Source organism: Phodopus roborovskii, unplaced genomic scaffold (genome assembly GCF_943737965.1).
Source record: "Phodopus roborovskii unplaced genomic scaffold, PHOROB, whole genome shotgun sequence".
Taxonomy (NCBI): Eukaryota; Metazoa; Chordata; class Mammalia; order Rodentia; family Cricetidae; genus Phodopus; species Phodopus roborovskii.
This window is the reverse complement of record NW_026125281.1, coordinates 11,686,110-11,711,237: the sequence shown is the minus strand read 5'-3', so window position 1 is coordinate 11,711,237 and position 25,128 is coordinate 11,686,110. Positions and strand designations below refer to the sequence as shown.

General features: G+C 42.8%; 1 protein-coding gene and 1 pseudogene across 1 annotated transcript in view; one reads left to right on the top strand and one right to left on the bottom strand.

The window, feature by feature from the left end:
* Window positions 1-25,128, top strand: part of Sgk3 (serum/glucocorticoid regulated kinase family member 3) — a 94,949-nt gene that overhangs the window by 4,568 nt on the left and 65,253 nt on the right. The window lies entirely within an intron of this gene.
* LOC127233637 (uncharacterized) lies at window positions 19,268-19,363 on the bottom strand (annotated as a pseudogene).

Below are 25,128 nucleotides of genomic sequence, written 5' to 3'. Positions count from 1 at the left end.
AAGCATTCTGTTCTCTAGTTAAAATGTATTTTTAACACTCAGCAATAAAACATGAGATTCTGGGGTTGGAGAGATTGACAGGTAGGGGTACTTGCTTTATGGTCCTGAGTTCGAATCCACCCACATGAAAATGTGGGCATGGATGCACATCCCTGCAACTCCAGCTTTGGAGATAGGCGGATCCTGAGACTGGATGGTCAGCTAGCTTACCCAGAAAGGCTAGCTTCCAAGTCAGTAAGAAACTGGCTCAAACTAAATAAGACAGAAGTGATAGAGTAAGAGAGAACCTGGCTCTGTGTGTGAATATGCACACGTACACACTGTCACAGACTCACATCCGTGCAGCACACACACACACACACACACACACACACACACACACACACACACACCGTTGGGAATGCATTGATCAGTCTCCAGACTCTGGGATGTTACTTCCTCCAGTTCAGTGGCATGTTAATAGGACTGGAGTAGTTTGCTTGTTTGAATTGAAAACCGGAAAGAAACTCATCAATGTCATTTGCTTTTTACTTTTTAATTGCCTTTGAAATGGAAGGTCTCACTCTGTTGCCCAATGGGACCTCCAGCTTCTGGCCTCAGATGATAATCCTGCCTAGGCCTCTTGAGTAGCTGGGACTTCAGGCACATGACCACCAAGTCTGACATTATTCTGCCTTTTAAAGAAAAGTAGATTAAAGCTGAGCCAGGTGTGGTGGTGCATTCTTGTTACCCCAGTGTTTGGAGGGCAGAAGAGGCAGGCGAGTTTCTAGTGTTCTAAGCTAGCTTGGGCTATGCAGCCATCTAAAACAGAGGCTAATTGATTTTAAATTCCTGAGCTTCCAATTCAGCATTTATACATATAGAGAAACTCGTAATGTAGGACAAGAGTATAAATAGTACACTCATGTATGAGATGCAAGGCATATGACCAATATGGGGATTTTGTGAGATTTCCTTCACGCACATAGGCATGTCAACTGGTGTGGCCATTAGGTAGGTCTTGCATATGCAACCATGTTTAGAGAATTTATAGTTACAGTATCCCTGTCATGTCTAGAGGACACTGCCTTACAGGTAGCACCCAGGTCTTCTGGCTTTTATAGTCTTTCCATCCCTCTCCCACAATGCTCCCTTGGGTGGTAAAGTTACACTGCAGATGTGCTAATTGGGGCTGGGCTCCCACGGTCATGTATTCGCTGCATTTTGTGCAGTTTTAGGTCTGTGTAATAGCTTCCATTTGCTGCAACAGAGAAACTCCTCTGGTGAATGACGAGAGCTGCATTTGTCTGCGGGTGTAAGTATTTAGACACGATAGAGATTTAGGAAAATAGACTGATGGGTTCCTCTGCGGTCCACAGTCTCTACAGCTACAGCTTGTTGGCTAGGTTTCCAGTCCTAGGTATGAATTCTCATCTATTGAGTGATCCACAAATCCAATTCGATATAGTACTCCTACTGCACCACTGGGGATATCTAGCTGGGTAGGTCATTGTCATAGGTTGCAGGATTCTTAGCTGGGCCGGGTTGCTTTTCTTCCTTGGTAGCTTGCATGGCATCCTCTGATACCTTATGAGCTAGTTCTCAGGGAAGTGGGTTCCAGCTGATTTCCTCCAAGTCCTGTGTCTGAAGTATGTGGTGTTTTCAATAAATTGGGCCTTACCTTTAAGTTCTGGGAGGCAAGCAAGGGTAATGACAACAGCCTACTTTGTTTTGGGAGTCTCTTGAAGCCCCCTCCCCCACCAGTTTGAAGGAGGTTTCCTTTGCCTGGCACTGGAGTTGCATTTTGTTTGTTTGTTTTAATTATGTGTATATGTGTGATATGTACACATGAGTCCTGCTGCCTTCGGAGGCTAGAAGCTTCAGGTCTCCTCTAATACTTATCCCCCCCCCCCCCCCCCCCGCTTCTTTATTCTACACTGCATTCCTTGAGCCTTCGCTTTTCAGTTCTTTTCTCGTATCTGAACTCTAAGAAATCACCGAATGGCGAATGTGGTTGATCACAGTGCAAAAACCGGACCATCACTGAACTCTGTTTCTTTCAAGCAGATTCTGAGCTCAGTTTAGAGTGCTTGCTTTGCCTAGCTTGAATGAGCATGGTCCTGGGCCAGCCCCTAGGGCCACAGCCCCAAACAGAGGCCAAGTTTACTGATTCTCAATGCTCTCGGCAGCCTGGATCCCAAAGGGCTAGACTTTTATTGTATGTTTTTCTTTTGTTTTGTCTGATAGTCTAATTCCGTAGCTCAGGCTGTTCTGAAAATCCCTATAAAACCAAGACTAGGCTTAAATTCAGGATAATCCCCCTGCCTCAGCCTCTCAAGTGCTGGGATTCCAGGGGTGAACTACCATTCCAGGCATTCAGTGCCCTTTTGAAAACATTTAAGCAGGCTTGCCTTGCTGGAGAGAGTCGTGCTTATGCAGTGAGTGCACATCAGAGATCCCATGCACGTTTGTATCAGTTATTCATTGTGTTTCCTGGCCAGCTGCCATGCCCCAAACCTGGCTGACATTCTTGGAAATGTACACTACTGCTAATAAGGAGAATGAGTGGGTGGACAGATCCACCCAAAGCAGCCTAAAACATGTCCTCCTATGGGTCATAGGTGTGTGTTGTGAGTGCATCTGAAACGTGATAATTAAGAAAAGTAAATGATGGAGTATTTACAGATAATTTACTGTAATCGCTAAGAAAAGCAGAATGATGGATTTGAACCAAGGAAAAAGTGGCTGGCTGTTCTGAGGTTGTTAGAAAGGAAAGCAGCCGAACTTGAGCTGTTTAAAATGTCCTTCTAAGCATAAGCACATTGTTTGAGGTAATTGGTCACAGCGCTGCCATCATTGGTGGAAACACATTATCTTGGAGTTTCCTACGATCCTATATAGGCTATTTTGGTCAGAGGCGTGGTAACACTCTATGTTATCTGTGCACACGTGTCCCTCTTTGCATACTGACACCCCTAGTTTTTCCAGACAGCAACTGTGTTGACATCTCTTAACTTCCTGTTCATTTCACCAGTTTGTGTACTGAGGGATCCACACCTGCCCCTCCAGCTCCTGTGTCTTCCTCTCTGCCTTTCTGTCTGTCTGTCTCTCTCTCCTCATTCCCTTCTCATCTTCCTAGCGTTTGCATCAACTGGTTCACTCCACCTTCCTCTTCCAGTCCCTCTTCATTTTGACCTGGAGCAAAAAAGATGCTAATTACAGTGGAATGTTTATGAGAAGGCCTTTAATAAGGAAAAGGAAAGCTTTCAGTTTGCAGGGAAAGGTAGACATTATGAAGAATGAGTGGTTTCAACCTCCAAAGATCCAGAGAATACCCAGCAATTCCTTTCAAAATATCCATAGATGTTTCCTACGCCTTCACCACTAAATAAGCTGTTTTTCCTTAAGCATTGACATGAACTAAGAAATGTGAAGCTATTTATAATGTTTCTTTTAATCATGTTACTGCAACAACATCAGTTTGTGAGATTTTTTTTTACCCTCTATAAAAAAATGTCAGGCATATAAATGGGTCAAATAGAATGTTTGGTTTGGAAAGTTAACACGATGATATGACACAGTTCTCTTTAGACGATACATCCAAAGTTTAAGTATCCAGCTTAAAAACTACATTCTTTGTTGTTGGTGTTCAAATAAGTTGAAGATGAAGGCTGTCCCAGACCAAAGATTATTGAACTTGAGATGTGGTATAGCAAGTTTCTAAACACTTGCCCTCCAGATTTCCATCTGTATCTACACATAGGTGAGATCTTGGGTTCCCCTGCTCCAGGTCCCAGCTGGAGACTTGCTGAGTGCAGGCAGTGACCAAGACAGGTAGCTGCATTCTGGCATCAGGTTGCTTGTCAAGGGTGCTGGGACCAGATGTTTGAGACCCATCTCCCCAAGGCGAAGCTTCTTAAGCTGCTCAAGTGTGAGGGCTTACTTTTTATAAAGATTTTGAAAAGATGTTTTTATGCAGCCTGCCAACAGCATGTTACTAAAATTGAAGCATAAACTACTATATTATTTGTTTGGATGGGGGCTGGTGTGGTGGAGGAACCAGAGCGGCAGAAAAACCTATGTATAACAAAATGGCCCCCCATGTTGGGTGCCATTATGTTATGAGTATGTTTCCCCTCACCAGTCAGGACCCACCGCCGCGCCAGCCCCAAAGAATACATAGAGACTCTGTATTTGATATAATTCTGTTGGCCTGCTACTAGCCTTTCTTATTGGCTAGCTCTTTCTTAATGATTAACCCATTTCTATTAATCTAAGTATTCCCATGTGGTCTCATTTTACCAGAGAGAGGGGCTGGCGTTCTGCTCTCTTTCTGTCCTCCATCTTGACTCTCCTCCCTACTACTTCCTCTCTCCTCCTACTCTCCTCGACCCGCCTATCTTGCTTTCCTATTGGCCAACAGTGCTTTATTCATTAACCAATAAGAGAAACATTTACAGAATGACATCTCCCATCAGATGTCAGAGGACAACTTGCAGGAGTCGGTTCTTTCTTTTTACCTTTTGGGACCTGGACACCCTTACCTTTTGGCTCCAGGCACCCTTACCTGCCGAGACATCTCACTGGCCCTGTGTGTATTAATTCCTTCAGTGTTGTAAACAATATGCTGGACAGAATGATGTGAAAGAGGAAACATTTGTTTTGGCTCCTAGTTTCAGAGGTTTTTGTATCATTGTAGCTGAGAAGGCATGGAAGGAGCATGTATTGGACTTCCTCAGATATGGTGTTTCAGAAAGTAGACAGTGCAGCTGGAGCCAGAGGATGATATCACCTTTAAAGGCATGCCCTTTGTGAGCTGCTTCCATCAGCCAGGCGCCATGCCTTCCATATGCCCCAGGCTTTGGAATAGCACCTCAAGTTGGGGCATCATCTAGGACGTGAGTGTAGCTGGTGTTTCTTGTCCCAACTTCCTGTTCTCAAATACCTGGCAGCTGCTTGCTAAATTACCACACAGAGGCTTAATATAAGTGACACATTCTTGGCTAATAGCTCAGGCTTATCACTAACTAGCTCTTACAGTTTAAGTCAGCCCATATTCCTTATTTACGCTCAGCCACATGGCATGGCACATTCATCTCCTGCTCCCTCTGCATCTGGCTGCAGCTCTTGGCTCCTCCCTTCTCCTTCCCATCGTCTCTAGTTTGGTCCCACCCCCCACCCATACTTCCTGCCTGGCTACGGGCCATTGGATGTTTTGTTAAAGTAATTGGAGCGACAGATCTTTACAGCGTACAAGAGGTTTATCTCACAGCACGTGACACTTTGAGAGAGTGTTCCATATTCGGACTGTGGCTTTGTTTCCCTTTCATGTTGTCAAGTGCTGTATCTACAGTTCATTGTGAAGCCTTCCATTCTGATACTTCCAATAAGGCCAAATGTTGAGCATTTGGGCATTAAAGGAAGCGCTTTTGATTGGCATCTGCACTATTCTGATGGCTGTGTACTTATTTGTTTCCTAATACAGCTAGTAAGTACAGCAGCCTAGTTAGTGAAAAAAATATCTGTTAGTGCCATGTACTTAGTTTACCTACTTAAGAGTATGTAGGTTTGGTGCCATGGGAAACTGAAAGCCCTTTTATGCTTATTATTTACATAATTCTTCTCCCCCTTTGAATGGTATACACTGGGCCAAGTATTTTCTATCATCAGGATCTTTGTAATCTTATGATCTCCATATTCCACCTTCCAGAGAGGAAAGAAAAGGGAATTAGTGTTTGCTGGGGGCAGGGCAAGATGATTTTATTAAAAAGCCACAATAGGGCTGGACACGTGGCTCAGTGCTTAAGGCCACTGGCTGCTCTTGCAGAGGACTTGGCCTTGTTTCCCAGCATCCACACGGTAGCTAACAACCGTCTGTGAGGACGGTTCCAAGGGATGCAACTCCCTCTTCTAGCCTCCACGAGGCACCAGGCATGCTCATGCTACACAGATGTATTTGTGGGCACCACAGCCATACACATTTTTTATAAAACTTAAAGTCACAATAACTATGGGTTGAATTAATAGTTTTATGTATAGGTAGACACACTGGGCATAGCAAGGATTCAAAGGCTGCTACCTGTATCGGTATGGGGAGAGACCTATCCCTGGTATCAGCATCTCTCCGGGTCTCCCAGCTTTATTCTTTGTCCCCGGTGCCTGTCGACAGGGGTAAAAACTAACCCTCATCACCCCCATCAGGGAGCACAGGAGCATTAACCCAGAGATGAGCCAGATGACCTTCTCCCGATGAGGCATCCAGGGGGTCTGAAAACTTATTCTGAGATAGTTTTTAATGCTTTAGTTTAGAAACAGGGGCCAGAAGATACATTAAATATATTATAATTTCTGTCTACTAGAAAAGGACTTAAAATTCTGTATTTAAAAGTTGGTTTTCTGAAACCTTGAACCACCAGAATTTGAATGCTATTTGCCAAACATTCAGACCCTATTAGTAACCGATGCCAGTTAAACTTGAAAACGACAGATACCTTTGTGTTCTGAAACCTCTCAGGTACCAGCATCATTTATATTAATGATCACTTTGCCTTTTTTGCTGAAGAAGGATGGCCATTAGCTTGGCAGATATGAGATGAGCTCCTAACAAGGAAAATGGTAAATGTTTTAGGTCCAAAATCTCCTGTACTTGGATATGTGATAGTTCTGTCTAATAATATGCGTTTGCATTCCTGGGTCAAGAGGGTGATGACATGGTCTGATTGTCTCCCGGAGTTGTGGTTAGGAAAGTTAATCCTTAAGGCAGTGGTATTGGGCAGGGGGACCTTTTAGAGAGAGGTGTAGATTGAAAGGACGCTGTCCTCTCAGATTGGATTAGTGTTGCTGGACCCTCTTCATCCTTGCCCCTCTCTGCTGCATGGTAGAATAGCAAGGGGCAAGGGGGGCCCTTCAGGTCAGATGCGGGTTCTTGAACTTGGACTTTAGCCCCAAATGGTTACAGTTCTATTCTCTACAATAGGCTTGATCTCAGATATCCTGTTATGATGGAACATGACTAGTAGAGATGAGGAGAAAGATGCTGAGAAAATGCAAACAGTTGCAAAAGCTTGGAAAGAAGTTAGAGTAAGTGGAGAGGGCGGTGGTCTGTACTGTACCCACTCTGTAAAAGTGGCTTCATTTAGATATAGTTCACATGCCGTTAAGAGTGTCTTTCAAACCACAATTCAGAGAACACCTGCCTGTAGCCTCAGCACTTGGGAAACTGAGGTAGGAGAATCTGTAGCTCAGGTTAGTTTCTGCCACACAGCAAGTTAGACGTGACCTGTGCTACCTGAGACCATTTCTCAAACAACAAACCGCTGTAAAAGCCCTCAGCCAGGGGGTGGGAGGGACGGGGGGGGGGGACAGGACGGGGGCACTTATTCAGAAAGGAGTAGCGTCATCACCTCTACCCAATTCCAGAACTGTGGTCCCCAGGAAGAAACCTGGACTCATTGTTCTTAGCCCTCTCTACACCCATAGGTTTTCCTGTTCTGGGCGTTTCATAAAACATTAAACCATGTAAATATTATGTGTTTTCTTACCGGCTTTCTTCACTTAGCATGATGTTTTCAAGGTTCATCCATGTTGAAGCCTGTGACCCTTAATTTTTATTGCTGAAAGTATTTTGTGGTGTAGATACACTAACCATGTTCGGTTTATTTTGTCATCCACCGGAGAGTACTTGGGTGGTTGCCGTGTTTTAGCTGTTAGGAATAAAGCGGCTGTGAATATTTATGCATAAATCCTGTGTTGCCATATGTGTTCACTTTCCTCAGATGTATACTAAGCGCAGAATTGTCTGACCATATGCGATTCTTGTTTAACTTTTTTTGAAGAATTCACAAACCATTCTCCAGACTATCTGACTTTATAGTTTTCTTGTTAGTGTATAATGGCTTAGCATTCTTTTGAAAGATTTCATTTATTATTATTATTATTATTATTATTATTATTATTATTATTAGTGTGTGTGTGTGTGTGTGTGCGCGTGCGCCACTTTATGGGGTCTTTCTCTCTGTCTACCTATATGTGGGTTCCAGTGATGGAACTCAGGGTGCCAGGCTAGTGTGGCAAAGTTTACCCGCCGAACTGTCTTGCAGTCCACAAGCGTTTGGATTTCTTCACATGCCCTCCAACACTTGTTACACAACCTCCTATTTTAGTGGATGTGGAGTGGCATTGTGGTTTTGGTTTTCAGGGCCGTAATAACTCAAAGCTGTGTGTCTTTTTCATGTTCTGCTTCAGCCAGTTAGAAGTTTTCTTTGGGAAAGTATATATTCAGAATCTTGTTCATTTGAAAAGTTGGGTTATTCATCTTTCCACTGGATTTTTTTTTTTTTTATGAGTCAGGGCCTCATCATCTAATTTAGTTTTTAAAACCATCAGTGGTCGGGGTGGTGGTGGCACACACCTTTAATCCCAGCACTTGGGAGGCAGAGGCAGACGGATCTCTGTGAGTTCAAGGCCAGCATGGTCTACAGGCTCCAGAGCCATACAGTGAAACCCTGTCTCAAAAAACCAAAACAAACAAAACCAAAAAGTTGGTCCAGTGTGAGTGTGTGTGTGTGTGTGTGTGTGTGTGTGTGTGTGTGTGTGTGTGTGTGTCCTTTAGCTACACTGTGCAGGCTACTCAGGAAAAGGGTATGCCACTGCCAGTCTCAGGAAGAATAGGAGTTTGAAGAGGACTCAAGGAGGAGGCCATGAGCAACTGCACACCAGCCCGTCAGATAACTGGAAAGCGCACACATCAGTAGAACACGCTAGCAAAACTAGCCCAAGAAGAAACAGACAAGACAGCAAGGGAAGAGACTGAACTGGGAATCAGAAAAACACTGCACAAAGACAAGTCCAGACACAAATGTCTTCACTGATGGGCTTTAGTTTTTTGTTTTGAGACAGGGTTTCTCTGTGTAGCCCTGGCTGTCCTGGAACTCAGTGTGTAGACCAGGCTGGCCTCAAACACACAGAGATCTGCCTGCCTCTGCCTCCCGAGTGCTCTGATTAAAAGCGTGCCTCACGACCTCCTAGCTCAGGCCCAACTTTTAACGGCATTGTTTGTGATGTTTTTTACCTTTCTTTCACTGATTTGTGTTCTCATACCTCATTACTTCCTCCCATCTGTTTATTTTCAGTTTAGTTTACTCTTGTGAGAAGGAGGTCTTAGACTGGTCCTGAACTCCTGGGCTGAAAGGGTACCCCTGCCTCGGTCTCCTGAGCATCGGGGGGGGGGGGGGAGGGGGGGGCGGCTGTGGGTGACTGATAATACTCCTGACTCTTCTTTAAGATGTATTTTTACTTTGTGTGTTTGCGTGTTTGCCTCCATGTGGATTATACCACACCAGCATGATTCCCACAGAGCTCAGAGAGGATGCCAGAGTCCCCTGAACTGCAGTTACAGATGGCGGTGAGCAGCCAGCATATGGGTGCTGGGAACCAAAGCTAGGTGCAAATGCAGGAAGTGCTCTTAACAGCTGAGCCAACAATCCATCACCCTTTTTAGTTTCTGAAGCTGGAAAGTTAAGCTACTGATTTGAATTTTTTTTTTTAATACAGGAAATTATAGCTACATGTTTTTCCTCGGAATATATTATTTACTCATTACTGGACTTTGTTAGGTTGTGGTTTAAAATATTTTCTAGGTATCCTTATGATTTCTTCTATAAAACAGTTGGTTGCTTAAGAGTGTGTTTTGTGAATTTACCATATTTTCTCTGTTACTACTTTCTGACTTAATAACACTGCTCTCTCAGAACATACCTTGTATGATTTCTGGATTTTTAATTTATGGAACCTATTTATGGCCTGACATCTGGACTGCTGTGGAGAATGTTCCGTGTGTGCTTGACTTCTGTGGCTGGCAGGTGGCATGCTTGCATCTCCTAGGTCTAATTGGTCCCGGGTGTCCCATGTCTTTCCTTGATGATCCTCTATCTCCATGCTTCCCTAACTATTTCTGACATACTGTTTTAATAGTTTATGTTGATCCAACTGTTAAAATTCATTTTGAAGATAAAAGGCTCAAATGCAGAGTTAACAGTATTTCAATTAGCTATTTTTTTTCTTTTTATTTATAGCTGGGTGGTGGTAGCCCACGCCTTTGATCCCAGCAGTTGGGAGGCAGAGGTAGATGGATCTCTGCGTCCAGGCCAGCCTGATCTACAGAGCAAATTCCAGGACAGCCAGGGCTACAGAGAGAAACCCTGTCTCAAATAATAAATAAGTAAATTAAATAATAAATAAATACATTTTACTTTTTTGTTTGTTTTGCTTTGTTTTTAAAAACAGGGTTCCTCTGTATAGCCCTGGCTACCCTGGAACTTGCTTTGTAGACCAGACTGGCCTGGAACTTACTGCCTCTCCCTCCCCAGTACTGGAATTAGAGGTATATGCCAACACACATGGCGATAAATTTTACTTTTAAAATAATTTGACTGCAAGTCAGATTTGGGTTGTTTGTCAGGTCTGTGGTCATAAAACTTGTTAGCAAAATACACAGAATTGTTTTAAACAATGTTGCTCCCATCGAAATAAATTACCGTTCTTATGTTGATCAGCTTAATTTGAAGTATTGATAAATGCATTTGCTAATGTTTAGTTGTGATGTTTCCAAAAACATAGTATCTTCATCCTAACTAAAGTTAGTAAACAATTAAATTGTCTTACTTGCTTCATTGTGACATTGTTTGGTTTGCATCTATGAGAAAAGTCTATGAAATAGATGTCTTCAAATATTCATTGGTAGAAAACCTTGTATGAGATCTGGCCATTAGAGATAATTTATCAACACTGAATACAGTAAATTCCTTTTCTTGGCCAAAACTGTCTGGATATGTTAATGTTGTGGATAATTTGACTTTCCTTTCTCTGACACAAAACATATTCTTTATAAAAATAAACTAGTGTTTTGAAATTTTAAAAAGTTAAATATCCACATTGTGATTTTTTAAAAAAAAAACTGTATATGTATTTTGCATGATCTTTCGGTTAATAAGTTATATCATATAACAATACTCACCCAGAAGGCATTGGCCTGAGGAAGAATATGGGGTCACTATATAGAGAAAAAATTCTAGAAGGTATATGTGGAATCTATAGCTGGAAACATCATATTGTTACCTTGGATGAAATAATAATTTAGGAGAAAGTATAGACACCAGACAGCACCTATAGAAGAATCAATCAGGAATGTATTGTGGGGGACAGAATATAGGACATGAAGAAGGAGTTAGCTATAGAAATCTTTGTAGGTCTTGGCAAAGAAGCTATTACTCAAAAAATGCAGTTCCAAGCAACCTAAATCTGTTTCCATCTCTGGAAGCAAAATGTCTGAAAGAGAACCGGCTGTTGACATGCATCCCCTGCAGTGGTGTGGTTACTACAGTAACTGAATCACAGCGCTCCATTCCGATCACGTGGCAATACTCTTGGGAACACTGAGTGTCTAAAGCAGTGAATGTGATTATAACTTATGAACTGACCTATAAAGGAAACGATGGCTGTGAAAATGCCTGGCCCAGTGAAGAGCATGCAGAGGGCCCCTGATAAACGCTGGTGGATGTAACCCTGTCTGCTGCTGCACGCTGTGTAACATCCTACCGAGGAATTAAAACGGCCTGGGCACTGGTATTTGATCTGCCACTAACTTGTAACCTTTAGAGAGTGAGGATTTATTTTCTTAGACTATAAATAACTCAAACTCTTTCCACCTCTCAAATTCTATGGTCCTGTTAAATTCTTATGAAAAAAACGAACTCGAAAGATTATTCTTTCAATAAAGATGGAAGTTTTTTTTTGAAGTTTTTTTAATTGTTGTTTTCAACTTTTGCAGTTTTAACTGGGCTATGCTGCATGAATAAGATTCTTGATAGCATTATCTAGAGCCAAGCAGTGATTTATTTGAAAACAAAGGGTTTCTTTGCAGTGTCATTTAGCTTGGCATGGCCATGAATCCCAGAATTATTCTACAGGAACCAGAGAACAGTAATGCAGTTGTACTTACACCCAGAGTTCTGCACAGCCATTCACCAGAAATGAACTGAGGAGAATGGTTACATCTGAATTTGCAAAAGTTCTAAGATGAGCTGGTGGGGCTTGCTGCAGGAATCGTAGGAAACGGGCATTGGGAAGTGTGGTTCCGATCTTCCAAAGCTGCTGCACTTGTTGGATTTGCTTGGGGCAGGGTGGTCTGTGTGATATCAAAATGCCCATGATGACATAAAGGTTAGAATTTTTACTATTTGAAATGTGTGTTGTGACAGAGAATGGACCAAAATGTTTGATGGCCTTTACTCACCGCCGCGCACCCCCCCCCCCAAATTCAGGGTTTCTCTATGTAGATCTAGTTGTCCCGGAACTAGCTCTTGTAGACCAGGCTGGCCTTGAACTCATAGAGATCCTCCTGCCTCTTGAGTGCTGGTATTGAAGGCATGCGCCACCACCGCCCGGCAGCCTTTACTTTTCAATGAATGTCTTCAAATGACATTTGATGGATTCTCACATAGGTAGTGTGTTTCGTTTAAAGATTGTTGGGGTCGTCAGGACAAAACCTTTATTCTCTATTGAAAGGATTCACTTTGAAGTCAGGTGTGGTTGGCACATGCATGTAATCCTAGCCAAGGGAGCTGAGCCTAGGGAGGCTGAGGTGGGAGGGTCACCAGTTTGGAGGGCAGGCTGATCTTCGTAGAAAGACCCCATCTGAGAGAAGGAACAAGACACATTGAGCACATCGGAGGTGTCCTGGGCAGACCAGAGGACAAGCCATTAAGTGTGTCGGGTCATAGTTCTCTGTGTAATGTTTAAACAGTGCAGACCTTTTTATCTTGTAGCTGTTTTTGCAGTTGTTTTGCAATGGAATAAGAGTCTTATTGAGACCTCTGCTGCACTGGCTATCATCCTGCCCCCCTCCCTTTTGTTAAAATTTTGAAGCCAGAGCACCTGTTGCCCAGGCTGGCCTCAAGCTCACTATGTAGCCGAACGAGACTGTGAACGCCTGATTCTCCTGCTTCCACTTGGGAAGTTCTAGAATTTGGGTTATGCAGCACCGTGTGCGGCTTTATGTTCAGCTTTAAAAAGAGGAGAAAATGGAAACAGACTGTAATGTACTGACTTAGTAAGGAACAGTGGCTGTGAGACATTAGCGTTTGCACAGATGTAGAAGAACACGCAGCCCATTTAAAGGGCCAGCTTTTCTATCCTTGATAGACAAGGTGGCATATACTGTTTCCAAGGAAACTGGTTCCAAGACTTGCTTTGTTGTTTTTATGATTTATTTTGTGCTTTGTGTGTGTGTGTGTGTGTGTGCATGTGAAGAAGGTGTTGGATCTTGGTGGCTGGAGTTACAAGTGGTTTGGGTGCTTTGATATGTATGCTGGAGCCAAACTCAGGTTCTCTGAAAGAGCAGTTACAGCCCTTAAGCATGGAGCCATCTCTCCAGTCCTGGACTGGACTTCTTAATGGCTACAAAACTCTGGAGAACTCAAGTCTCATGTATAAAATGGCATGATATTGCGTATAATCTACATACATCTTTCTGTGTGCTCTGTTTACTTATTTATTGCTGAGTAGGTCTCATGTATTACAGACTGGCCCGAACCCACTGTCTTGGCAAGGATCACCTTGAATTTATGGTTCTCTTATCTTTGCCATGGGATTACATGCATGTAATCCATACCCCACTTTACAGTGTCAGGGATTGAGCCAAGTGCCCTACAAACTGAGGCATAGCCATACCCTCCTGGTATGTACTTTAAATAACCTCCAGATTGTTCACTGATAATATGTAATGCATTCACGTATGAAATAGTTGTTATGTTACATTATTTAGGGATTAATGACAAGTATGTAAAGTCTATAGATGTTCAGTACAACACTGATTTAACATGGTTGGTTGAACTACAGTCTGCAAATGAAATATTAATATTAAATGATCAAAGCGAGAGGCTACAGCCAGGCACATTTATGCATCACTTCACTTGGGCGGATGCAGCATCGTATTTGGAAGTACAGGAAATTCAGATTGCTTTTGGAGTATGTGTGTGTGCGGGGGGGGGGGGGCAGTTCTGCACATTTTGCTGGAGGTGAAACCTTGGCTCATAAGAGAGACATTTGCTCTGCCACTGAGCTACATCCCAGCCCTCTGTTTCCAACTTTGATATTCCTGTCTATAATCAAAGAGTGAATCTTTGGGAGCCCGTGATGTCTCGGTGACTAAAAGCACTTGTCACCCAGCCTCCTGATAATGTGAGTTTAATCCCTGAACCCATACTGTGGATGGAAAGAACCAATTCTTCAAAGTTGTCCTCTGATCTCCACATACGCTCCCTGTTATAAGCGTGCTCCTCCAACACACATATGCACATACATACCCCAGATAAATACAGTGCAATGCATTTTTAAAAAAGGAACGAGTCTTTTGACTATGACACTTAAAAGAACCTCTGTCCAAACATTGGTGTAATCATATGTAAGCCCAAAACATATTCTCTTTAAAATTTATATACTGTAAGATCACCCAAGTAGAGTGAATGCCATTGGCAGGAGCTGCTATGTATAAATGTGGCAGGTTGGCTCGTAATTCATATTCTATTTTTAGTTCCTTTGGGAGATTATCTTTAGTAATAATTAAGAATGGAGGTATACGTTTGGCAAGATTTTAGTTAAGTGATGGCCCATCCATCTCTCATAAGTTTATTCACCTATAGAATGGACATGGTCATGTGACATGCTGCACAGAGGTCTTAAGTTTAAGATTAGTATTATTTGGAAAGCATGATGTGAATGTTCAGTAAATGTCAATAATATTCTTGATTGTGTGTACGTAGGTTTATACATACTGTGGGTACCATTTTTACATACGTGTGAAAGCCTTGGGTATTGCTCCTCAGGAACCACCCACATTTTTGTGTATGTGTGGGAGGTGTATCTTTGGACATGTCTGTGTGTGTGTGTGGATGCATATATGTGTGCAAGTACATGTAGAAGCCAGAGCTCAACCTTGGGCACTAGTCCACAGGAGCTACCCGTTTTTGTTTTCTAAGGCAAGGTCTTTCACTAGATCTGGATGATTAGGTGAAGCTAGGTGTCCAGCCATCCCCAGACCTTGTCTGTGCACTCCCAGTGCCGGAATTACAAGCATGTGACACTTTGACCAGTTTTCTACATGAGTAAATATGTAGCTGCTGCCTTTTTATGGCTCAGTTTATTTATTTAGGAGCTGTCTTAGAATTCACTAAGTAGTCCCCGTTCCCTCCCCCACCCCCAGTGCTGAGATTTACAAGTGTGTGCCACAATGCTGGGCTTTTAATGTTTTTAAACTCAGTAAACAACTTACTGAAAATTATCTTCCCAGCCTGCCACCCCTGTGTGTGTGTGTGTGTGTGTGTGTGTGTGTGTGTGTGTGTTTATTACTGAAGACCAGGCTCAGGACTTTGTTCACCCTAAGCAACTACTGCACCACTGAGCAACTCCTCAAACTCCTAATGACATCTTGTAGGAGACAGTTAAAACAGGGTCTCTGACTGCTCTGCTGCTCAGTGTGTGCCCAGGATGGCCCTAAGTTTATGACACCCACCCTCCTCCAGCATTCTTGCGCTAGGATTACCATTCCCAAGTTCCTAATAATACTGTTTTGTTTTGTTTGAGATATGGTCTCATATAGCATAAGCCTGGCTAGCATTCACGGTGTAGCCAAGTATGCCTTTGAGTTTATCCTCTTGTCTCTAGCTCTCAGGAGTTGGGATTACAGGCATAAGCATCACCCCGAGTTACTAATATTCACTATTGATTGTATTCCCTGCCTTAACTTTGTTGTTCTGTTAGTTCTTTCAAATGACGACATAGCCCAAGCTTTTCCTTTTTATGTCCTATTAAGGTGCAAGAAAGAATTTTGGGTCACAGGAAAGGGCAGCACTTTCTTTAAGATGAGTTCTAACCTAGGCGTAAAGATGGCAAGACCACGCCCTCTAAAGTGAGGTGCCCAGGGGTCTGTCCCCTCTCTTTGGACTGTTACCTGTCCAAAGGCTGATTAAACCTACTGCATGGATTTACCTGTGTCTTCTGCTAACTCCCAGATCTGTGTACCACGGCTGGTATTCTTTGTACTTCAGACTGATGTGCCAACTACATAGCACTAGATAATTGGCTTCATACAGTCAACGTCACAGGCCACTTACAGTAAACATGTATACAACAAAAAACAGGTGCTGCGAAGGTGAACTCAGTTGGGACAGCGCTTGCCCAGCAAGCACAGAGCCCCAAGTTTGATCCCAGATTTGGGGGATGGGGACATGACATAGCAATTTAAGACTACCTGGGGTCCTGTCTCAAATGAAAACAAGAGGTAACAAAAAAAAAAAAAAAAAAAAAAAAAAAATCAAACAAACAAGCAAAACTCGGGCCACATTAAACAGAAAAATCTTCAGTCTGGGAGATTTTTTGCCAACTACACAATGGAGGATTGCCAAGATCTATAAAGAACATCAGAAATTAAATACCAAGACCCCAAGCCATCCAGTATGTGAAAGAGCTAATGAACTGAATAGATGTTCTCATAAAAAAAAAAAAAACAAAAACAAAAAGCGACCAATAATATTTAAAATGTGTTCAACATCCTTAGCCATGGGAAAATACAAAGTAAAATTCCTTTTGACATCCCATCTTTCTCTGATCTGAATGGCTATCATGAAGAGAAAAAACAACAGATGGTGCCTAGGCTATAAGGAAAGAAGAACCCTACTCACTGTCGCTGGTAATGTAAGCTGACAAAGCCACTATAGACCTGAGTGTGGACATTCCTCGAAGAGCTAAAACTAAAACTTCCTACGCTCCAGCTGTAAGGAGCCTAAATTTCCATCTGTTCTCTTTCTACTAGGACCTCTTGAAAGTCTTGTCAGACTTCTGCATCTTGCAGAGGCTCGCTCAAAAGAGATTTTTCTGTACCAACTTTGATAACTCGGCATTCATTCTTCACACTGAGTTTAGTAATCTCAAGTGAGGATGCCACTATTGCCATTCCTACACACACATCTTCACTTCTTCAGTATCAAACCTAAGGCTCTTAGCCTGGCTTGTCAGGGTTATTGTGCTTCTTTCAAGTGGGCTTATCTGCTAGTCCTAGGCTCATATCCTCAGCTCAGAGAAGGGTAATTACTTCCACATACTCTGTGCTAATGAGTTCCTTACTAATCTGTAAGGGCCACAAGAGTCACCTTCCTTGCTTCCTTAACCTCTTTTCCTCCTTTCTCGGCTCCTTGAATGGAAACCCTTCCCCTCTGGAGCTAACATCTCCACCGTCACCACGGGGTGTTTGTGTCCTTCTGCAGTGTTATATTGGATCTGGAGCTTTCTGATGTGTTTGTATTTTTGCACCCCATCAGAAACACATTCAACAGACTTATCTCTGCCAGTGGTAGTCGTGCTTGTCATTGAAGTTGTTTATTTATTCAGAAGCACAAACAGAGCGAGAGGATTAAGAAAATACGATTTGGTTCAATGAGACTAGTAAGCTCAGCCCCTTCCGGGGGATTCCCTTCTGTTTTAGGCATTGTGTATTTCCTTTACACTGTGTGAATGCTGACACAGATGTCATGGGTCAGCTCCCAAGGCTTTTTATTCCTTTCATTATGAGTCAAGTCAAAGTTTATGGGTTTTATTATTGTTGCTGCTTTTAGTTTTGTTTGTTTGGTTTGTTTTATTTATTTATTTATTTTCACGCAGGGTATTGAATTCAGGGTTTCGTGCATGTTAATCAAACCCTCTCCCTCTGAGCTCCAGTCTCTGAAGTTCTTTGATTATGATAGCAACACACACAGAGCGTAGTAAACCCTCAAAGATACTTGTTAATAAATACTACACTTCACCCATGCAAAATGAGCATTTGCGGTGTGGCCATCTGTTCATCCCTTAAATTACATGCTAAAAAAAGGGAGGAACAAATTTTTCCATTCTGCCCTGCGTTCCAGTGGAGACTAATCTTCTTAAAGCTCTATGTTAATTGCATGCCTATGTTTCTTAACCCACAATAGCTCTTTATTTGTTCAAGTTGAAACTCTTCACTGTCCCTCACCTGTTTAAGCGTTTCTGATCAGATCTTCTGCAGAGTCCATCTGCACTGTTAGGTGGCGCAGACAGAGTATAGATTGGGTTCGGTTAGAACAGACTCGTCAGTCACGTTCAAATATAGGCTGTAGAATCAGGATGCAGACTTTAACGTTGTCTTTAGGTGCAATGAGTGGAAGCCTTATCTCTAGGAAGTATTTATTGAGTGCCCACCATGGACAGCACTTTGTCCGTCAATGGGGCTTGGACCATAATGAAAACCAGCCTGTGTTGTGAGGAAGTGCCAGGGGAACCTTGGCCTAGCAACTTGAAGTCTTTCATTTCTGTTGTTTCCTCTGGGAACGTCGTCTTCCAGGTCCTATCTGTGCACTGTCCTCCTGTTCTCATTCAGGGACTCTCAGCTTCTTGCTGGTGCTCCCGTAGGTCATCCTGCTATCCTGGGCCAGGCGCGTAGTCTGATGGCGTCCTCAGGAAGTGTGCACGGGAAGTAAATGGTTGTGTATGTTCATACTGGGAATAAAATCCAGGCTTCCTTCATGCTGGGCAAGTACTCATCACCGAGGCTTGCTGCCGGCGTTTGGCATAGGATATCTGGACAAGCCCGTCTCCTCTCTTCACGCTGAGTGATACTCGGTCTGGTTATGGAACTCTAGCTGGAAATAATTTCCCTCAGACTTTAAGATCATTGCCCCGTTGTTTTCTACTTCCTACCGCTGCCACTAGGAGATCATACCATTTTTATTTCTCAACTTTTGCATGTGACGACTGCTTCCTCTGTGGAAACTTAAGATCCCTTTGTACTTTCTATTCTGAAGTTTTACACTGAAAATTTCCTCGCTTATGATGAAGAGCATTTCTTTGTCATTATGCTAGAATTCATATTGTTCCTTTCTTGGAAATTTTTGACAATTTTATGCTTACCATTTGATTAATTTACTAGAGAAATGGCTTTCTTTCCATAGTTCATGTTAGAAGTTGTGAATTAGTCCTGTAATATTTCTTCCCTGTGTTTTCTTTCCCTGTTGTTCACCTCTTGGTATTTTTTTTTTTTTTTTTTTTTTTGTTTCCGGGAAGACTTCTTCACCTTTACCTTCCATAGTTTCTGTTTTGTTTGTTTTTTTTTCTTAATTCCATTATTAATTTCTAAGAGTTGTTATTCTCTGTAATTCTTTATTATTTCTGTCATTTGTAAAATTCTCTTGTTCTTTTTCATGAATGTATCTTTTATTTCTGTTAAGAAGAGTTTCTTTTCTATGTCATCCTTGCTGGGACCATGCTAATCCTCTCTGTATGATTCCAATTTTAGTATATGTGCAACTGAATCAAGCCCAGCTTTTTTAGTTTTTAAGAAAAAAACATTTGAGGGCTGGAGAGATGGCTCATCCGTTAAAGGCTAGGCTCACAACCAAAAATTTAAGAAAGAAACATTGAGGACTAGGAACATAACTCAATAGTCAAGTGCTTGCTGCTGATGGGGACCTGAGTTCAGATCCCTAGCTCCCGGGTAAGGAGGATCATGGTAATCCTATTGCTGGGGAAGCAGAACCTAGCGAACTCTGGGGCTTGCTGGCCAGCAGCTTAGCCTACTCCTTCAGCCTCAGGTCCCAAGGTAGAACAGGTCTTAAAAAACAAGGTGATGGCTCCTGAGGAACAATACCAGAGGCGCACACGCGTGTGTGTGCACGCACGCACGCGCGCGCGCACACACACACACACACACACACACAAAACAACTTTTAGTATCTTCTAGTATCATTTCTTATTCATGTTTTAGGCTCCTCATCATCATGGGGTGAGGCAGGGACATTGGCAAAGTTTGAGCCAGCTAGGGAAACCGGAACTGTAGTTGTTTGCGTCAACAAACTTGAGAGGCCTTGTGGTAACTGGAAGTTGATTCAATATAGGGGCTTATTGAAGTAAAAATGTCCTGAAAAAAAATCCATGATGGCAGAGATGTAACAAGATGAATGCCATAAATCACTTGGGAATTGATTAGAGAAAAGCTTATTCTTCCTTGTGTGGAACTGGATTTGCACAGGTAAACGGACTGCTTTTCAGTGTAGATAGCAAACTCAGAGATGTAATTGAAGTTATTTCGAGGCATACCTTACCTTTTATTTTTACATACATATAACTGTATTTTGTGAATGAAGCTTTTAAGATAAAAAAACATAGATTTTATTTTTTTGTGTTTGAGTGTATGTATGTGCACCACGGGAAGCCAGATCCACTGAAACCATAGTTATGAATGGTTGTAGGCCATTTATGCTTACTGGGAGTGAAACCCAAGTCCTCCCAAAGACGGGTAAGTGCTTTTAAGTGCTGAGTGTCTGCAGCCCTGCATTGTCTCCTGTTTTATTTTTATTGTATTACTGTATTTATTTATTTTTATTGTTTATTTCATTTGTTGTTAGTGATTTGGTTCTTCATGTTGGTTTTCCTCAGGTGCCCAGATGACATACTTAAGGATGAGAGTCTAAAAGAATGCATTGAAAACTTAGTAGAGGCCTTGTGTTTCTGGACAGGACCTTGTTTTAGGCAGTTTCATGCTATTGCAACCAGAATAATGGAGATGGGTTAATACGTAAAGTACAGAAATTGATCAGGCGCAGTTGTGGAGTGTTAGACGCTAGCCCCTTTACTGTCTGCCGAGTCTCCGCTTCCGAGATGGTCCCTTAAATGTTGCATCGTCTGGAGACTGGGACACTTTTACAAACACTCTAAGTTTTGTGCATTGAGACAGAATTGCACTGTGTAGCCCTGGCTGCCCTGGAATGTGCCCTGTAGACCAGGCTGGCCTCCAACTCACTGAGATCTGATTGCCTCTGCCGCCCAAGTGCCGAGATGAAAGGCGCATGACACCGCGCCCAGCCTTTGTTTGCTTGTTTGTTTGAGGCAGGCTCTTTCTACGCAGACCAGGCTGACCTACAGCTTGTGATCTTCCTGCCTCCGTCTCCCAGGTTCTAGAGTTTATAGGTATGTGCCACCAGCATGGCAGTAGCTTTCTTTTTTCCAGTGCTGGGGACCAGAGCCAGGGCCTTACGGTGCTAACTAAGCAAGTGCTAACTAAGCAAGGCCAGCGAGCTAAAGTCCCAGCTCTGCAACTGTTGTTTATTGGCAGAAGAGTTGAAGGGGGTGAGCCACTCAAGACTTCATCTCTGCCCTGTGCTTTTCTCCGTCTTCCATTAACTTTCTGCTTCAAATATCATAGCTTTGTGTATATGTGCTGTGTGACTTTTAAAAAATCATTATTGTTATTGTTGCTGTTGAGTGTATGAATGTTTTGTCTGCATGTATGTCTGTTCACCACGTGCACGCCTGGTGCCGGCAGTGGCCAGAAATGGGCACAGGGTCCTCTGAAACTGGAGTTACAGATGGTTGTGAGCTGCCACGGGGGTGCTGGAATTGAACCTGGGTCCTCTGGAAGAGCAGCCAGTGAGCTATCTCTCCAGCCCATGACTTTTTGAGGAGTTCATTCCTGATCATCCCAGATAGAGGGGCAATGACAGACCAAAATACCTCTGCCCATGTCCAGCTTGGCAAATCAGCCAGTTCTTGGGTGTTCATTGTGGGAACATGGACAAGCGACAGCCCAGCATGCTGCTGAACGGGCTCTTCTCCCCAGCAGGTGTTTGTGCCCCCAGATACCCAGGGGAGTGGAGAGGCCTCTTTAGCTTTCCCCTTCCTTCTACCTGGGGATGTGATTAGGCCCAGTGTCAAGAAGGTCCTAGCGTGTAATCACAGCCGCTCTGGTTGTGGAGTACCAGCATCACTTCTGGAGTACCAGCATCACTGATTTCCCGTTTGGAGAGAAGTTTTACAAGGACAGGAGAGTGGAAACATCTTTGAGTCTCTCTTTAAACTTTCAGGGGGCAAGTTTCTACACAGAGGGCTCAAACAAACAAACAAACAAACAACAACCAAAACAAACTAACAGAGGGAAATGGAGATGCCGAGACCTAATTAACCGACATCCATGTGTTTCTGAAGATGATCCCTTCACAGAAAGAGGCTCAGATAGATGTAAGTTCCACAAAAGCCAAGTTTGGTTTTGTCCCTGTTATTTTGGACTTTGACGGGCCAGTGCTCCGGGTCGCCCAGGGCTAAGTCGCATATGAGCTATTAGATCAGGGGAGGGCTCTACTTGAAGCTCGCTGAATGTGGCCTTGTGTGTATTTTGAGTTCTCGTGGTATTAAGGTGTGACGCCTGTTCTAAAAATAGACTGTTTTCCTAACCCCATTTATTTTTTTTTTCTTTTTGAACACATGAGCATACTTTTCCATCTTGATAATTTCTATAAAACGTCGTACAGAAGACTTAGTTCCAAGTAAAAGGCCATCTTTGTAAATAACTTCAGTTTTCTTAGTGTGCAGCAGAGTTTTAGAAATGAGCTAATAGGACAGTGTGTTAGGGAAGAAGGATGTGGTGTGTGTGTGTGTGTCTTCATGTTCTTTCTCAGGTCTGTTTACTATACAGCTGAAACATTCCTTCATGTTTTAAAACTTTAGCCAGTTAGAAACTTATCTTTAATGTTTAGCGTTTTTGTTACAAGTGAATATAAGACATGTGGTGACATAGGACGGCGATCTCAATATTGGAGAGACTGAGACAGGGTGGGAAGTTCTAGACCAGTCTAGGCGGCATAGTAAGACCCTGTGTCAACAAAGCAGGTTGGAAGTGCGTGGTTTCAGCCCAGCACACAGCACACAGGGCACAACAGTGTGGTTTCAGCACAGCACCCAGCACACAGCACGCAGACAGGACACAAGTCTCTATGTTGGTCATGTCTGGGCTCCATTCCTGGACTGGGTTTACTTGCTAAGGGCGTGAGTTTGGACAAGTTACCTAAAGTTTCACTTGCTACATCTGACAAAGTGCATAACGATGTCCCCAGAGAACCCGAGGAAGATATGAATGACTTCCATGGTCCTCAGCTCCAATCTTGGTTCTTCATTATATGCAGAATGTCCAACACAGTGCCTTGTTTTCTGATGTAGTATATTCTGCTGCATCAAAACTGCCTGTAAAGTCAGGCCTGGTTGAGGGGAGATGTCATTCTGTAAATATGCTTCTCTTTTTGGTTTATGAATAAAGCACTGTTGGCAAATAGGAAGGCAAGATAGGCGGGACTAGGAGACAAGGAGGATTCTGGGAGATGTAGTAGGAGATTCAAGATGTAGAGACTTGAGAGAGAAGAGGTCTGGACCCTTTCTCCGGTAAGATAAAACCATGTGGGAACACTTAGATTGATAGAAATGGGTTAATATTTAAGACAGAGCTAGCCAATAAGAAACACTAGTAACAGGCCGACAGCTTTATATCTAATACAGCATCTCTGTGTGTTATTTGGGGCTGATGCAGCTGTGGGTTCAGGCTGCCGGGAAAACTGCTAGTAACATCTGGTGGCTCACATCTGTAATCCCTGCACCTTGAAGACTAATGCAGGAGAGTTGCTGTGAGCTAAAGACTAGCCAGAGCTAAAAACAGGGACTTTGTCTCAAAGAACTATTAAAGAAAATGAGCAAACAAAAAACTACCAGTAAAAATTTTACATGGCCTAAAACATTATGCGTCTTAGAAAATTTAATTTGAAATAGTTTTAGTAAATTTGAGAAATGCTGCCCCTGAACTAGTGTTTGCCTATGCTGAGGGAATTCTAAAGAATTGATCCTTGTCAGTTCTGAATGAGCAGCCTACAGAAACAACAGTTACTGGGGAAATTCCAAATTTCTGAAGTAATTTGTCTGCTAAGGCCCTGGGGACTTTGGGTGTCACTGAGGGGAATTTATAAATGTGTCAAGCTTTGATGGATTCTTCCTGCTTATGGTAATGGATTGTCAATATGTCTGCTCATACTGGGCAGTGTGTTTTCCCTGCCATTACTACAACCACGTCAGGATGCAGGGACCCACAGGACCAGCTCAGTGGCACTCTGACTTGCATTTACCTCCACCAACACTGATGCTGAGATCAATAAGCTCTGACATGCAGAAGGAGCATACTCATCCATTTTAATTTTGAAAATTGCCTATGTACTGTTGTCATCAATTTGTCTGGATTGCTTTTACAAAGACACTAGACTCATCAATTTGAAACATGTCATGTCAGCGGTGGCCATCAGGGACTTCTGATTCTCCACGAAATTATTTCTTGAGACACTCTAGATATTCTAAGTGCCCCTACAGAAGAAGATGGTGAAGAAGATATGAAAGATGTAAGATACAGGCTCATTTTCTACTATTCAGAAAGTAATTCTCGTGTATGTTTTTGCAGACTCCCACCTTTGGTAACCCTATGGCAAAATAGACAAAATTCGATTTGTTTCATGATAGAAGAATTCTTATGAGTTTCTAGCATTTGGACCGTTGTTATTCTAAACTGTAGTGGTAAATATTATGTAATTCTATTGCTACATGGGTCTTTTTTATTTTCTTAAATAAACACACATACACACACGCACACACATACAAACACATACACACACGCACACACGCATGCACACACACACATACACACGCACACACATGCATGCACACGCACACACATGCATGCACACGCACACACACATACACACACACGCACACACATGCACGCACACGCGCACACACGCATGCACACACATACACACATACACACACACACATGCACACACATACACACACGCACACACATACACACATGCACACACACAATGCTGTGAGTGTGGGTACCCAAGGAGAAAGAAGAGGAGGTTGTATCCCTTGGAAACAAAATTACAGGCTGCCACCAAACAACCTGCCTTGGGTGCTGGGAACTCCTGTGCTCTTAAACCCGGGGCCATCTCTCCTGCTTCTTCTATTGATACATATTTTATTCAACTAAAAATTCCCACTTGTGCTTTTTAAGAGAAAAACTTACTATATAGTGGGCTTAGATTTGTATTATTTAAATTTGGGGGGGGGGTTGTTTTCAGACAGAGTTTTACTATGTGGCTCTAATTGTCCTGGAACTCACTTTGTAGGCCAGGCTAGCCTTGAACTCACAGAGATTCACTGCCTCTGCCTCTTGCATGTTGGATGTACCACCACATCCAGTTGCTTAAAATTTTTTCAAGC